Source organism: Pristis pectinata, chromosome 7 (genome assembly GCF_009764475.1).
Source record: "Pristis pectinata isolate sPriPec2 chromosome 7, sPriPec2.1.pri, whole genome shotgun sequence".
Taxonomy (NCBI): Eukaryota; Metazoa; Chordata; class Chondrichthyes; order Rhinopristiformes; family Pristidae; genus Pristis; species Pristis pectinata.
The window spans coordinates 57,379,253-57,393,365 of NC_067411.1; the positions used below are offsets into that span (position 1 = coordinate 57,379,253).

Consider the following 14,113-nt stretch of genomic DNA (forward strand, 5'->3'; position numbering starts at 1 on the left):
CTTAATTTCCATATTCTTTCATTTCCTTAGTGTCCCAGCCGCTACTTTGAATATACTCAATGGCCAAATCCCTTGTCGGTCTTTGAAGAGCAAAGGGGTGAATTCAGTTATTGTGTTGGCCAACATTTATTTCTATGACAACACTGCTAAAATGGATTGTGGATATTTATCTTGTTACTCTATGGAATCTTGGTGTGTGCAAATTGGCTCATTAGGTTTCCTTTTATTGCAACTGTGACTAAACTACAAAAATAAAAGGTTGGGACACCTTAAGGATGTGAAAATCGCTCTAATATATACCTTGTTTAATAAGTTAAATTTTGAATTTCTCCTCTATTTATAACAAGTGGATAAGACACATTTTCATCTGTAATCCAGGGTTCTTCTGTGGAAGTGCCTTGGCGTATCTATGCCAGTGTGAAGTTATGAAATCTCATGAATAACAAACTTAATACCTGCTCACTAATGGTGAGCTAATCATTGCCTGAGCAGCTTGAATTGTAACTCCTTGGAAACCAAGGCTGATCGTTGTCAGTGCTGTTGATGAGATGATTAATTTCTTATAAATAAATGTTAGATCAACATTCATACAGATTGTACACTGAGGAAAAATAAGTTACTTATCCTTCAGTGCAGGAATACATAACTAAGTTTCTGACATCTGTACTAAGTAATAAAACCATGTTATTGGCAATAATTCAAATGGTGATGTTTGGTAAATGCTTACTAGAGATCTTTGACTTGCCAAATTAACAACCTTCTCTAGCCTTTGATCATGGGTGCTCACTGCATTAGAATTTTCTCCACAGACTGACTTTTCAAACCCTGTCAAAGCTAAGTTAGGCTGTGGCTCTCTGGTTCTGTGCCAGTGCCGAGGGTGGGAATAGTTGCTCTAGATAGGTAGCAAAGGATTGCATCCTAAAAGGAATGCTGGAAACTGTCAGCAGGTTGGGCAACATCTGTGGAAAGAGAAATGGAGTTTCAGGTTGAAGACCCATGATCACAACTGGGAGAGGAAAACTAAGCTAATTATAGGTTGCAGAGAAGGTTCAAGGGGTTGGTTGCAACAGTGGATATGACAAAGAGAATATTTCCTGATAGGTCGAGGCCAGGGTTTTTGTGGTGATAAGGTTTGGATGAAACCATCTGCCTGATGGGTTAATCAGGGCAGTTGGAGGGAGAAAACACAGAAAGGAACACCATAAAGGTTGTGAAGTGCAAGTGAGAGCAGTAGGAACTGCCCAGTAGACAAGGCAGTGCCCCCAGAGAGGGGGGAATAAACAAGAATATTACAAATAGATAACCTAAAGCAAAACTAGCCACCTCTGCTACAGCCTGCAAAAGCAAGTTGCTCATATTTGTTGAATTCGTTATTGAGTTTGGTAGGCTGCAATGTGCCCAAACAGAAGACCTTGAGCTTAACTTGGGCCTTGTTAAGTGTAGGAGGCCACAGACAGATGGGAGTAGGATGTACAATTAAAGTGATGGGCAGCTAGACGCCAAGGGTCACCCCTACAGTCTGAATGCAGGTATTCCGCAATATGGTCACCCAGTCCATGTTTTGTTTCTGTAATGGAGAGGTGTCCACATTGTGAGCACCGAATGCATAATACTAGATTGGAAGAAGAACAAGTGAATTCTGGCTTCACCTGAAAGGACAATTTGGGTCCCTGGATAGTGAGAAGGGAAGAAACAGAAGTATGGATGTTGCATCTTGACTTTCTCTCCTAGTTCTGCTGTATGGTTATTCATCTGTAATATTTACCCTACTGACACCTTCTGATCTGCCGAACTTTTCCCACATTCTCCTTTTTGGTTTTGAGTCTCAGTAACAGGTGTGACCTGCACTTTGCAGCTTTTGTGTGTCCCCAAGGTTTGTTTTCTCTTTCTAACTACACTCGCTAATCAATCAGCTAGATGGCTCCATATATAGTGGAATCATTTTGCAAACCCTGGGCTTGCCTCATCAGAGATGGGTCGAGGGGACTATCTGTCTCCCCCTTTGCAATTTAAAATTAACTTGTTTTCTCAAATTTCCCATTGCTAATGAAGAGTCATTGACTCTGTTTTTCCACAAATGCTGTTTGACTGCTGAGCGTTTCTAGTATTTTCTGTTTTAATTTTTTCAGATTTCCAGCTTCTGCAGTTTTTTTGATATTATAAAGACATAACCTTCCTCTGCAGCATTCCATCTGTTTCACACTGGATTGTCAGTCTGGATAATGTGCTCAAATCCCTGTAATGGGATTTGAACGTCCGATCTTTTCATTCATTAAGAATGAGTGCTGCAACTGCAGAGCTCCTTTTAATTTTCACGAGATTTCTCAAAGGAGGAGAGGATAAAACCAGAGTGCTGGCAAGTAACTTGTTCAAAGAGGAGGGTTGTAAGGAAGAAAATGGGAGTTTCAGGAGAGAATGATACGATGTGATTTTTGTTTGAGTGACTGGGAAGGTGTGATAGAGGAGGGGTGCAGATGGAGTGTGAGGTTGGACAATGGGTAGGCTTGTGAAGGAGGTAGCTGGTACATATCTGCTCTGCTGCTTTCAGATTATTTTTGCTAAAGGTGAATGCGAGGTTTAAGCATGGCAGTTGGGGGGGAGAGAATGAGCTTTGCATGATCACGTAGATAGGAGAAGCATGGTCCAAAGTTTCCTAGGGTTCCACCCCAGATCCCACTCCTGTCCCAGGTCACAGGAAGTGGGTCTCTTCCATTGAACAGGCCAGCAGCAACTACCCCACCCCCTCAGTAGAAGCTGTGCCATCATGTGAGACTACATTGATATTCCTTCAGCTCAAGTGGAACAAATGGGCACCTCCACGAATGTAATTTAGTCCTCGCTGCTATTATTCCCAAGATTTGGGGCTCTTTTCACATTCTGAATGAGGTTCATAATTCCCAGGAAGCCTCAGAACACTTCTTTTGGCATTTATTGCCCACCCTTAATCCTCCTCCAAGGTGGAGGTGAGCATTGTAGTTCCATATCATTATGGTGTGTGACTTGGAGGGGAACATTGTGCTTACTGTGCTTGTTCATGGTGGTAAAGGTTGTGGATTGTTGCAGCTGGTCCAGTTAAATTTCTGGTTAATGGTGTGTCACCCGGACGTTAATGGTGGGGTATTTGGGGATGGTAATGTTGTTGATTATTAAGGGTAGGTTAGACGCATCCTCTCTGGAGAGGACCATTGCCCCGCAATTTTGTGATGCAAATGTTACTTGCGGTGTATCAGCCGCTTTTATTTAGATGGAATGAAGGGAATGTCCCCAACTAAAGCCACTCGGATTGAGTCATTTATTTGTAAGGTGGTTAACTTTGCCTACTGGAGGTTGGGTAATATCTTGGTAGGTGAAACCTGCTCCACTCCCAAATTGGTGGCCTCCCTGTGTATGTAGTATATGGGGCAAGAAGTAGAAATTGTGTCCTGTGAATTGTGGAAGCATCATATTAGTAGTTGGTACTAACCTTAATTCAAAATCATGCTAGTGGGGGTGATCAAAGGTGGTACTCATTAAACCTGTTGGCTTGTGGGATGTGCCTTAATCTCACAATAGTGTTCTGAACTGTGTTTGACATCTTTGCTAATGGATGGTGAGACTGTCTTGTGACATAGATTTACAGGTTTTACCTGTATAAATATTAAATGTATAATAATTGTTCTAATGTATAGAGTGGCACAGATATAATGGTTACTTTATCTTCTGAAATTCTGGAAAGATTTTAATTTCTTCCTGTTTTGGAGTGCATTTTCTCATGTTGCAAAAAGATTTATTTGTTTGTGTAGAATGGTTGCCATGTTTTTGTGTTCTTGTCTCATTCTTTTAAGGATTTTTTTTAAAAATGGAGAATTCCTATGTAACAGATCCCTTTGTTATCCTGCCCCACTCCCAGACCTGCATTGTTGGTGTGGAAAGTCTGAATTTTGGGATAGGACAGAAACTATTTTGATTACTTCTCGCATAGACTCGGACTCAGAATTCTTGTTGCATGTTTTGCCAGATTCTGAGCTTACCTTTGGAGATCTTTGCTACCTCTTTTTTTGGAGTGAAATTTGGATGTCTGTATAAACCCAATTTATACCTTGGAATGGTGTTTGACTAGGAGAACGAGCAAAGCTGGGAGTAGGTTGAGGAAGTGAATATTGCTTTAGTAAGGATGTTCTCCTGAGAGAATGCCACCTGTGTCAGCCACAACTGTAATCTCAGTACTGTGTAAGGATTAAGTGGATATCAATATAACTGCAGCCGCAAACTTTTTGCACCTGACTCTTTCCAACTAAAACTGGAAATATTTGCAGCATGTCACAGTTGCTGTTTGTTTTTGTTAAGACTGATAACTATGATGTTCTCTCTGGCTATGATTAAAGTAACCACTCCTTCAGGTGTAGTTCTCCACTGGAGTGTGGAAGATTTGATCCTGGCTCATTCCAGAAAACCTTGGTGATCCAAGACTGAAGAGTGATCCTGAAGACTGTGTTAATGTTATAAGTTGGCATGTTTATAGAAGACACAAAAAAATTCACAGTAAATCTCCTCCCCAAATCTCCTGAGGATTTCAGGCTTCCTTCTCAGTGAAAGGTTAACTGCATGCTCATTTCTTTGCAGATATGCTTGCACACACCAGAACTAAAAGTGATTCCACTCGTTGAACATCTGATGTATGCCTTTATGACATTGATTCCTCCAGGTCACTGCCTAGTAACCTGACATTTGTGATGTCTTTGTGCAGCAGCAGTCTGGTGTAACAGTTGTGTTAGAGCTGTTGCCAGCATGGCTGATCACACCGTGCTCAGCGAGCATAGAATGAATGCCATGCTGCCACCCTGCAAATGCAGGGCATCTCGCATCAGATTAGAGTAAGGAAATCTTGCTGTGATACACAGGACTTTGAGACCTGGAGTACTGTGACTGGTTTTATTCTTATTTGAGAAGGATATACTTGTCTTAGAGGTGGTGCAGTGAAAAATTCACAAAACAATCCTACCCATTCCAGGAATTAATCTAGATGAAATGTTTGGGCAGAAAAGGTCTGTATTCTGAAACTTACAAGAATGAGAACTGACTTTATAGAGACATGTAAAATTCTGATGGGGGATCAGCTAGATGTTGCGAAGATGTTTCCTCGGGTGGGTAGTTCTGGAACCAGGGAGGCATAGTCTCAGAATTAGAGATAAGACTGGGAGGAGGAACAAATTCTAAGGATGTGAATCTTTGGTTTCTCTACTCCACAGAACTGTCAATGCCAGCTCATTATATATTCAAGTCTGAAATGGATTTTTGCAGTACAGGGGAATTGAGATTTCTAGGGGATCAATCAAGAAAATATTGTGGCTATTGACCAGCCATGATGTTGAGAGAATGTATAGCAGTCTGCTAAACATACTTCCTTTGATCTCCATCTCTTGCACCATGGTTTCAGATGGAGTAATTTAAAGTTGTGTCATTCAGTCTTTTTTGGAACTCTCTTCAATGTTACCGAAATCTCATTCTATTCTAAAATGACTGCCAGCACATACTCTAACCTCCATTCATCTCCCTTTTGAAGGGTGGTGTTGTTACCTGCTGCATTCATGGACTGAGCAAGCTGCCTATATTCTCTGACAGGCAAGGTGTTATACCACTTTGTGATAGCCATTTCATTGATACTTCAGACTTGGCAGGATTCAGGAGTTCCACATTGTGGGAGAGAACATAAATTATGTTGTAACTAGCTGCATTTTTATATGCCAGTGGGTGCTACAGAAAGATCTGTGTTTAATTTTGTGGTCACATTTGCATAGAATGCTGCATTAAGCTTACTAAATTTTACTAAAATTCAAATATTTGAACCCTTTTGGATTACTGGTCCATTTTGTGCTAAGACTTCCACGAGCCATAGCAGAGCAGCACCTAGTGAACCTAAAAACGAGGTGCTATTTTAGTGAAGCTACAGTAGAGGATTATGAGCCCCATCAATGGAGCACTGTCAGTTGATGGATAGAATGCTTCCATCGTCTGTCATGTGCAATTGTGAATGGTGGAAACTGAACAACTAGTGCAAGAAGAACATTCTTCTCCTCATCCTTGTCTAACTGATGGCCGGGTGCCACATCAAAGTTTTTTTTTGAAACAGGAGATTGAAATGTTTGTGCCCATTTTTGGGCAGAGCATCTATCTCTTCCTGGAGTCTCTACTTCTCAATTGGATCAAGGCCACAGAAGTGTGGAGCCATGTAGTCCTGGTGAAACCCAAACTGAGCAGTGATGAATGGGTTATTAATGAATAAGTGCTGCGTAATGGCATTGTTGAGAACAGCTTCAAAAGCCAAAGGGTTTTGGTAACTGGCCAGAATGGATTTGTCCTAAAGCTAAACACCACAGGCAATTAAAATCATGCTGGAATCCTCAGCAAGTCAGTCAGCAGTTATGAAGGTTATTGACCTGAAGCATTCACTCTGTTTCTCTCTTCTCAGATGGTGCACAACCTACTGAGTATTCCAAGCATTTTGTTTTGTGTTAGTTTTCAGTTGCAGAGAATGTGGGGGTGGGATGGGTAGAATGAAGGTAATATCTCTGATAGGGTGAGACAAATGGATTAATTGGGCAGTTAGAAGCACATTATACTGCTTTGTTGTGTTATGTATTGCTAAGAGCAAAGCTATGCAATGTGCCCAGCAGGTCAGCCTAGGCTAATGGAGGGAGGAAAAACCAAGCCAAAACAACAGATGGATGAATGGTAGAAATGGTTAGTTCTGATACAGACAGAAAGAAGAAGAAGGTTGCCTAGTTGGAGAATTCAATATTGAGTATGGAAGGCTGCAATGTGCTTGGATAGCAGATGAGGTGTTCCTCAAGCTGGTATTTGGCCTCATTGTAATAGTGCAGGAGAGCCCAGACACATTGACCTATCTTCCTAGATGGGAGAAACCTGCATTTAAGAATTTCAATTAATCATTCTGTGTGTCTTCCATGTGCTTTTGCATGTCCTACCACTTTGGCAGCTGTGTAACTGATGAGAAGCTTTTGAGGATGAATTTGGATTGCATCTTCTCTATATGAGCAATATCAGTCTGGGCCTGTGTAAACAGCAACAGCAGGACCAGGATGATAATCCTGAGGCCACACGATGATGTTCCATCGAGCCACTGATGCTCCTCTAGGGGTGATGTCACTGTAATCTTAGTAAAATATTGGACAGGCCACTTGACATTTGAATACACACTCAAAATAGCCATGGTCTGAGGTTGTATGAAAGCTGTCTGTTTTTCAACTGTTAAGCAACTTCTACCCATATGGGTTAGAAACTGAGACATTCGTCCAGCATCGGGTCTACCAATAACGAGTGGAAGTTTCATCACTTCCATGTGATTGATGGGCCATCTGGTGCTGAACTGTGTGATCCTGCCCTCAGAAGCTGGCACTTGGGCTGCTCATTACCATTTTCCCTTTACTCTAGCTGCAGGCTACTAGTGGCCTGTAATACACCATGTCGAAACTCCTTCATTTTCATAACCCTTTCATAGTGGAAAAGCTGGCTGGGCAGGTGTTCATGTACATATTTGTAAGTGTAGGTGGGTGAACAATGGAAATGTATCTAATGGTGCAGATACTGAGATTTGACACTTCATCCAGGTTTTCAGGCCCCCCCCATCTGCCAAGCTGTTGACCTTCTTACATTGTTTTTTGGTGTGGAAAGCTTCCAAGTGTTCCAAGCTATGCAATTTATTCATACATACCTTCTAGTTTCCTGCATCTTCAAGGATTGCACTGCAGTATCTGACACCTAGGGTGTAGTTTATCCTGTTTTATACATGTAACAACATGGAAAATAATGCCTTTGCTTACCTCCTTGCTCTTTCCTGGCCACCACCTGCTGCAGACTTGTTGTGCACTCCCTTTAAATGGTGCTAGGTGTTTGAGATAACAGCCCTGTGCCCTGGTGAAGCACATGGCTAGTGCCATTTATCTCAGTTAGTCCTGGTTGCATCAAGGACAGCTGTGCTTCCTGCCTGAGTATCAGTGGGCTCAGAATAATGACAATGCTATACTTCAAATTTTTTGGGGAGGCAGGCTATAAAATGTAGTGCTCTCTTCCTCTTCCCCTCTACCTTACCTACTTTATTTTTGTTCTTAAGATTTTTAAGATGTCTTTGTTGGTCACATGTACATCAAAACAGTGAAATACATCTTTTGTGTAGAGTGTTCTGGGGGCAGCCCGCAAATGTTGCCACGCTTCCAGCGCCAACATAGCATGCCCACAACTTCCTAACCCATACGTCTTTGGAATGTGGGAGGAAACCGGAGCACCCGGAGGAAACCCACGCAGACACGGGGAGAACGTACAAGCTCCTCACAGGCAGTGGCTGGAATTGAACCCCAGTCGCTGGCGCTGTAATAATGTTACGCTAAACGCTACGCTACCGTGATTTAGTGGAGATGTAGCTGGGTTGTTGTAGAATCTGTCAACCATGTGACGGAACCTACATGCTGATAGCAGCTGGCAAGATCGTCTGATTTGTTTCCTTTAGGTTGTACATGTAAAAGCCTAAGGCTTATTTTTAACGATACCACTTTTAATGTGAGTAATTGGACATTTGGGATGCTGTAAGGAAATGTTTCCCTCTCTGGGTTTGCATTTAATCATATTTAAGTCTTCATATCCAACGGCTTCATATTCAGGTTCAAGTGAGCCATCTCTTGTTGTATGTAGTTTGGACTTGTGCCCATCATTCCGGCTCAGTGAATGGCATCTACATGCACGACACATGCTTGCTTGGGGGAATGCCAAGGACCTCCTACAGCTCTCCTCCTCCTCCTGTTTTTCTGTCATGTGCCGTGGCACTGGGTGACAGTCCCAGTGTTTGGATTATAAAAGTGCAGAGCTTTGCTCTCTGCTTCCCCTGGCAGCCACACTGTGAGGTTTAAGAATCTTTTCAGAACAGCTGAGGAGGAAGAGGGTTGGGAGACAGCTGGCATATTTTAAACCCTGGGCTAATATATCGCTGCCTCTGTTCAACTTGTTGAGCTTGACCCTACAGATTGCATTGGTCTTTACAGTGAGGAGGTAAGCAGCTACCCCAGACTTTCTGCTAAGTGGATAACTTATACTGGTTTAACAGATTTCTAGTATATATTTTGTTCATAATTTTTTAAAAAAAAGGCAATATATGTTGCTTGAGCTGATTTTTTTTTTTGTTTTTATGAAAGCATTGTAAGTGTAGATCTTTCAGCTCAGATCAGTTTTTTCTTGTTAACTATTGGTCTGACTGCAAATTTTGATGTTAAATGGAGGCAAAAGAATGGTTAACTTATTGGCCTGAATTTCACCATCAGTGTTTTCTGCTGGCCTCTCAAAGTTGCCCACAAATACTTGGTGGTCTCTGTGGCATCTTTGTTCTGTTTCCCTCACCACCCCCTCCTCTGCATCCTGCCCTCCTCCTCCTCCTCCCCCCACCTTCAACCCCACCAGTACGCACTGAAGCGACTTTCAGTATGCACCACCACTGCGGGCTGTGTGTCATCCGGGTGCAGGCAGACCAACAGTTTAGATTTAACTATTGTCAGAGAGAAGCACGTGAATATAAAGCATGCAATGTAATTAAACATTTAACCAAAAGTGAAATTGCGGGATTTGCTTGCAATGAAAGGAGAAGCTGAAATGCCAGAGTTCACTTTTTTAAAATGTACACATTTGTACACTACAATTTGAGTGTTTTGTCGGGCTTTGAGAGAAGTTTAGCAGTAATTATGACCACTACGTTGTTTGAAAAGTCATTTTCAGCTGATTCAGTAAAGTGCAAGCTGTTCAGTAGATTTTACAAGAAAAGTTTCAAATGTAGTTAATTCATCATTTGGAAGGGCAGAGTATCACTGACAATTTTCAGATTTACACATTCTGTGTGAATCTCTGGGCATGAAGTTTTTGGCAGTTTTGTTCAATATTGCCTATGAAATTTATTTGCAGTCACATACTGTATTCTGGGGCAATATTATTTAATTATTCACCCTTTTTGAGCTGTACTTCACAGATGGATTTATTGTAGGATGTAAGTTTTTCTTGCCTCGGGGTTTAAATTTAAAAGTGCAAAATTGCAGCACTTTTTGAATAGTGAAGAACAACTTGGGAATTTGTATTTCTTCCCATACTCTGGTTGTGGGGACTGTGGAGGATCCTGTTAACATGTGGAGGGACATGCCTAGTGGTTTGGGAGGGATGGAGATGATCAGTTCAAGTGCAATGACTTAATAACCGATTGGGATCAACTATATGTGGCCCTTCCTTTTGAACTTTGAAAATAAACTTCCAGGTGTGAACTGTGGTTTACAATCTGTCCGCACCTTTAACAATGTTTTGCCCGTGAGTCACTTCCGTCGCATCTTAAATGCTTGGATGTGCTCATTTTTGAATGATTGTTTGCTAGGCACATGGGATAAAATCCACAAAATCCATTGCATTTTTCCGTGTTTCTAGTGTGTTTATCTCCAAAGTTTAAGATTTTGGATAAAGCTAAGAATAAAATTTTATCTTTTGCCTCTCTTAATGTAATATTGGTTCCAAACATGATTTGAAAATTCTTGGGGCCCCTGGGCACAGCGGGCAGTCTGGTCTCTCCTGCACAACTTCTTTGTAATTAGTCAGGACAAATCCTTTAGAAATACGTCTGGATAATGGTTTTGCAATTTGTTTATTGAGATGAGTCTTAACAAAACATGCTGCACCCAAATAAAAACTTGTTCAGCAGCTGTATGTTACCTATGTGTTGTGGAAGCTGGGCACGTGTACATGCATTAATATACCCCTTGGCATAGGTATACTTTTTGACCTGTGTAAAACAATAGTAGTGGAATTTGAATGGTTTGGACATCTGTAGATGTAAAAGGTTAGTTTATCAATAATGAGTAAAAGAACTGTTTAATACCTAGAATCTGTGCGTGCGCGTGCTAGATTTTTCAAGTTCATTTACATCTGGCATAACCTATTCAGTCTGAGTGCTTTTATTTTTAATTAAAAGAATATTGATTGCAGTTTTTATTTGAATCGTGTCTTTGACACTGCCTCACAATCCATCCACTGAACCATGGCTGAAAGGTAGCACTCACGGGCTTGTGGGTTTGAGTCCCACTCCAGCACCCTGAGCATGTAGGCTGGCACTTCAGTGCAGTCGTAATCCAGCACTTCATCGGCAGAGGTGCCATGTTTCAGATGAATTGTTAAGATTGGCGCCCACCTTCTGCTGTATTGAGTGAAAGTAAAAGGTCACATGGCACTACATTTTCCTGGCTAACTGTTATCTTTTCTCAGTAAAGTGTTTAAAACAAAAATCATCATCTCAAATGTTATCCGATTATTGTTTGTGGGAACGTGCTATGCCATATCTTTATCTCGGAATGTAACAAATACCAGCAGGAGTAGACAATCTGGCTCTTCACATCTGCCCCACCATTAAATATGATCATGGCTGATTTTATGTTGACCTCAGCTCCTCATTTGTGCCAGTTCCCCTTAATCCTCAATTTCTCAATTCTTCAAATATTCAACTATCTCCACTTTAAATGTATCTAATGATCTGGCCTCCACCACCCTCAGTGGCAGAGAATTCCAGAGATTCACTTCCTTCAGAGAAGAAATTTCTACACAACTCAGTTTTTAAAGACCAGTCCCTTATTTTGTTGCTATACCCTCCTTATTCATGACTCCCTCACTAGTGAGTACATCTCAACATGCACCTTGTCAAGCACCCTTGGGATCTTGTTTGAATTGTTCACCCTTCATTCTTCTGTCTAGTCTGTCTTGTCATAGGACAAGCTTCTTATTCCAGGAATTAGCCTGCTAAGTCTCCTGTGGACTACGTCCAATGCTTTTTGAGGTAAAGGGGCATTCCAGAACATTCCAGGTGTAACCTCACTAACGTCCTGTACAACTGTAATAAAACTTTTCTATTCTTAAACACCAATCCCTCTGCAATATAGACCAAAAATGCTGCTTACCTACCTGTTGGACCTGCTTGCTAACTTGCGATTTTTTTTTTATGATCTAGAATGCCTGGATTCCTTCTGAGCTGCACTAATTCCTTTCCATTTAGATAATATTCCTCCTTTTCCTCTTACTGAAATGCATGATCTTGCACTTCCCCACATTTAAACTCCATTTTCCAAGTTTTTGCCCAATTATTCAATCTACTTGTATCCTTTTGCAGAATATCAACATCTTCATTATAGCATACCCTTCCACCTAGTTTTGTATAATTAACAAACTTGGAAATCTTGCATTTCATTCTCTCCTTTAGATCATTAATGTAAATAGTGAACAATTTAGGGCCTAGAACTGATCTCTGAGGTACTCCACTAGCTACATTCCTCCAGCAGCAGGCCTGGACCCCATGAACCTCCCAATGCAACCAATGACTGAGATTTCAGTCCTAAATGACCTGCCCCTTTTACCCTTTGTTCTGGACTTCTTAATCAAGGGAAATATTCTTCTCCTCCCACCCCATCACTCATCCATCTAACCTGTCGAGGCTCTAAAAAGTTATGCTTTGATGAGGTCCTTGAAAATCTCGTGAATAGTGGCCTGGCCTGCTCAATCTCATACAAAACCGGCCATCCAAGGAAACAGTCTGGTGAATCATGATTGCATCCCCTCTGTGGCAAGTATATCCATTCCAAGATAAGGAGACCAAAATTGCAGACCATTCTTCAAGTGTGGTCTCACCAAGGCCTTTGAAACAGTTGTAATCCATCCTTACTCTTGTGTTCAAACCCTCTTACAATAAAGGCCAACGTACCTTCCTAATTGCCTCCTGCATCTTCTTGCTGCTTTCAGTGATGTGCACAAGGAAACCCAGGTTCCCTTGAACATCAACAATTCTCAATCTCTCATCATTTTAAAGAAAAACATACTCAACATTTCTGTAGCTTCTATGGCAGTGGATAACCACGCATCATTCCACAATGTATCCACCTGCCATGTTGCCCATTCGGCTAGTTTGCTTATATCCCCTTGAAGCTATTCACATTCCCACTTAGTTTCATGTCATCAGCAAACTTAGAAGTATTACATTTGGTCTCTTTGGCTAAATTATCACAAGCACTGACCATGCAGTACCCCACTAGTCCCAGCTTGACAAGAAACTGTTTATTCCTAATCATTGCCTTTTTTTGTTAACCATCTCTGAATTAATTTGGTTCAGAGCTGATTTAATGGGGACAGTAATATTGCCCCCAGTTGGTAAACTGGTAAACAAATTGGTTTATTATTGTCACATGTACTGAGGTGCAATGAAAAATCTGTTATTCATGCCATCCATACATATTTCATTACAACAGTGCATTGAGGTAGTACAAGGGAAAGCAATAACATTGCAGAATAATGTGTTAGTTACAGACAAAGTACAGTATAGGCAGACAAAGGTGCAAGGCCAGCATAGAGTCGTAGAATTTGGATATAAGAGTAGAACTATTATAATAGAAGTAATGAATAGATCTGCAGAGAGCAGCTTGCAATGAGTCACCACACTCTGGCGCCATTGATCTCTTATTAAAGTTATAGAAAACAAACTGCTTACCACCGTTTTGAATGAGGGTTGCTGCTTTAGATGCAGAAGCCATGGTTGACGGAAAGCTGAGATATCAGATGAGAAGTGTATTTAACTCTCGGCTCGGATCGTTACTGTAGGCCACTTGACTCGACACCACCAGCTAGCCATCAGCACGATCTGTCCATTATCTGTAGCATCTAACAATCATGGACTGAAGTGTATTGTTCCTCTAATTCTTGCAGCTAGGTCATCCTTTCAAAATAAAATAGTTATCGTACTACAGTAACAGTTAACAAGTATAATTTTTTCGGTATATCCACATTCTCTAATCTTAGATTCCACGTGAGAGATTGTCAAACTTATTGAAAACCGCCTGAAGATCCAAATACCTCATGGCTTTCCCCATCATCTACTCTACTAGATACACCCTTAAAGAACTCTGTTAGTCAAACATAATTTCCCTTTTGTAAATCCATGTATACTTTGCTCAGTCTTTTTTTTAGTGTCTTCATATTGCATGCTTTATAGATATCTGGTTGGTACTTCCCTGTTTACTCTTTCTCTCCTTTCTTAAATAGTGGGATCCCATTTGCTACCTTC

General features: G+C 41.1%; 1 protein-coding gene across 4 annotated transcripts in view; it reads left to right on the forward strand.

Annotated features, from left to right (window-relative positions):
* slc20a2 (solute carrier family 20 member 2) overlaps positions 1-14,113 on the forward strand; it is a 70,689-nt gene that overhangs the window by 19,818 nt on the left and 36,758 nt on the right. The window contains exon 1 of one of the 4 annotated variants that reach the window (XM_052020136.1): positions 8,870-9,039. The exons of the other annotated variants lie outside the window; for them this stretch is intronic. The gene's annotated coding sequence lies outside the window, so the exon portion shown is untranslated. Of the gene's footprint in view, positions 1-8,869; positions 9,040-14,113 lie in introns of those variants that run through there. 4 annotated transcript variants of the gene reach the window in all.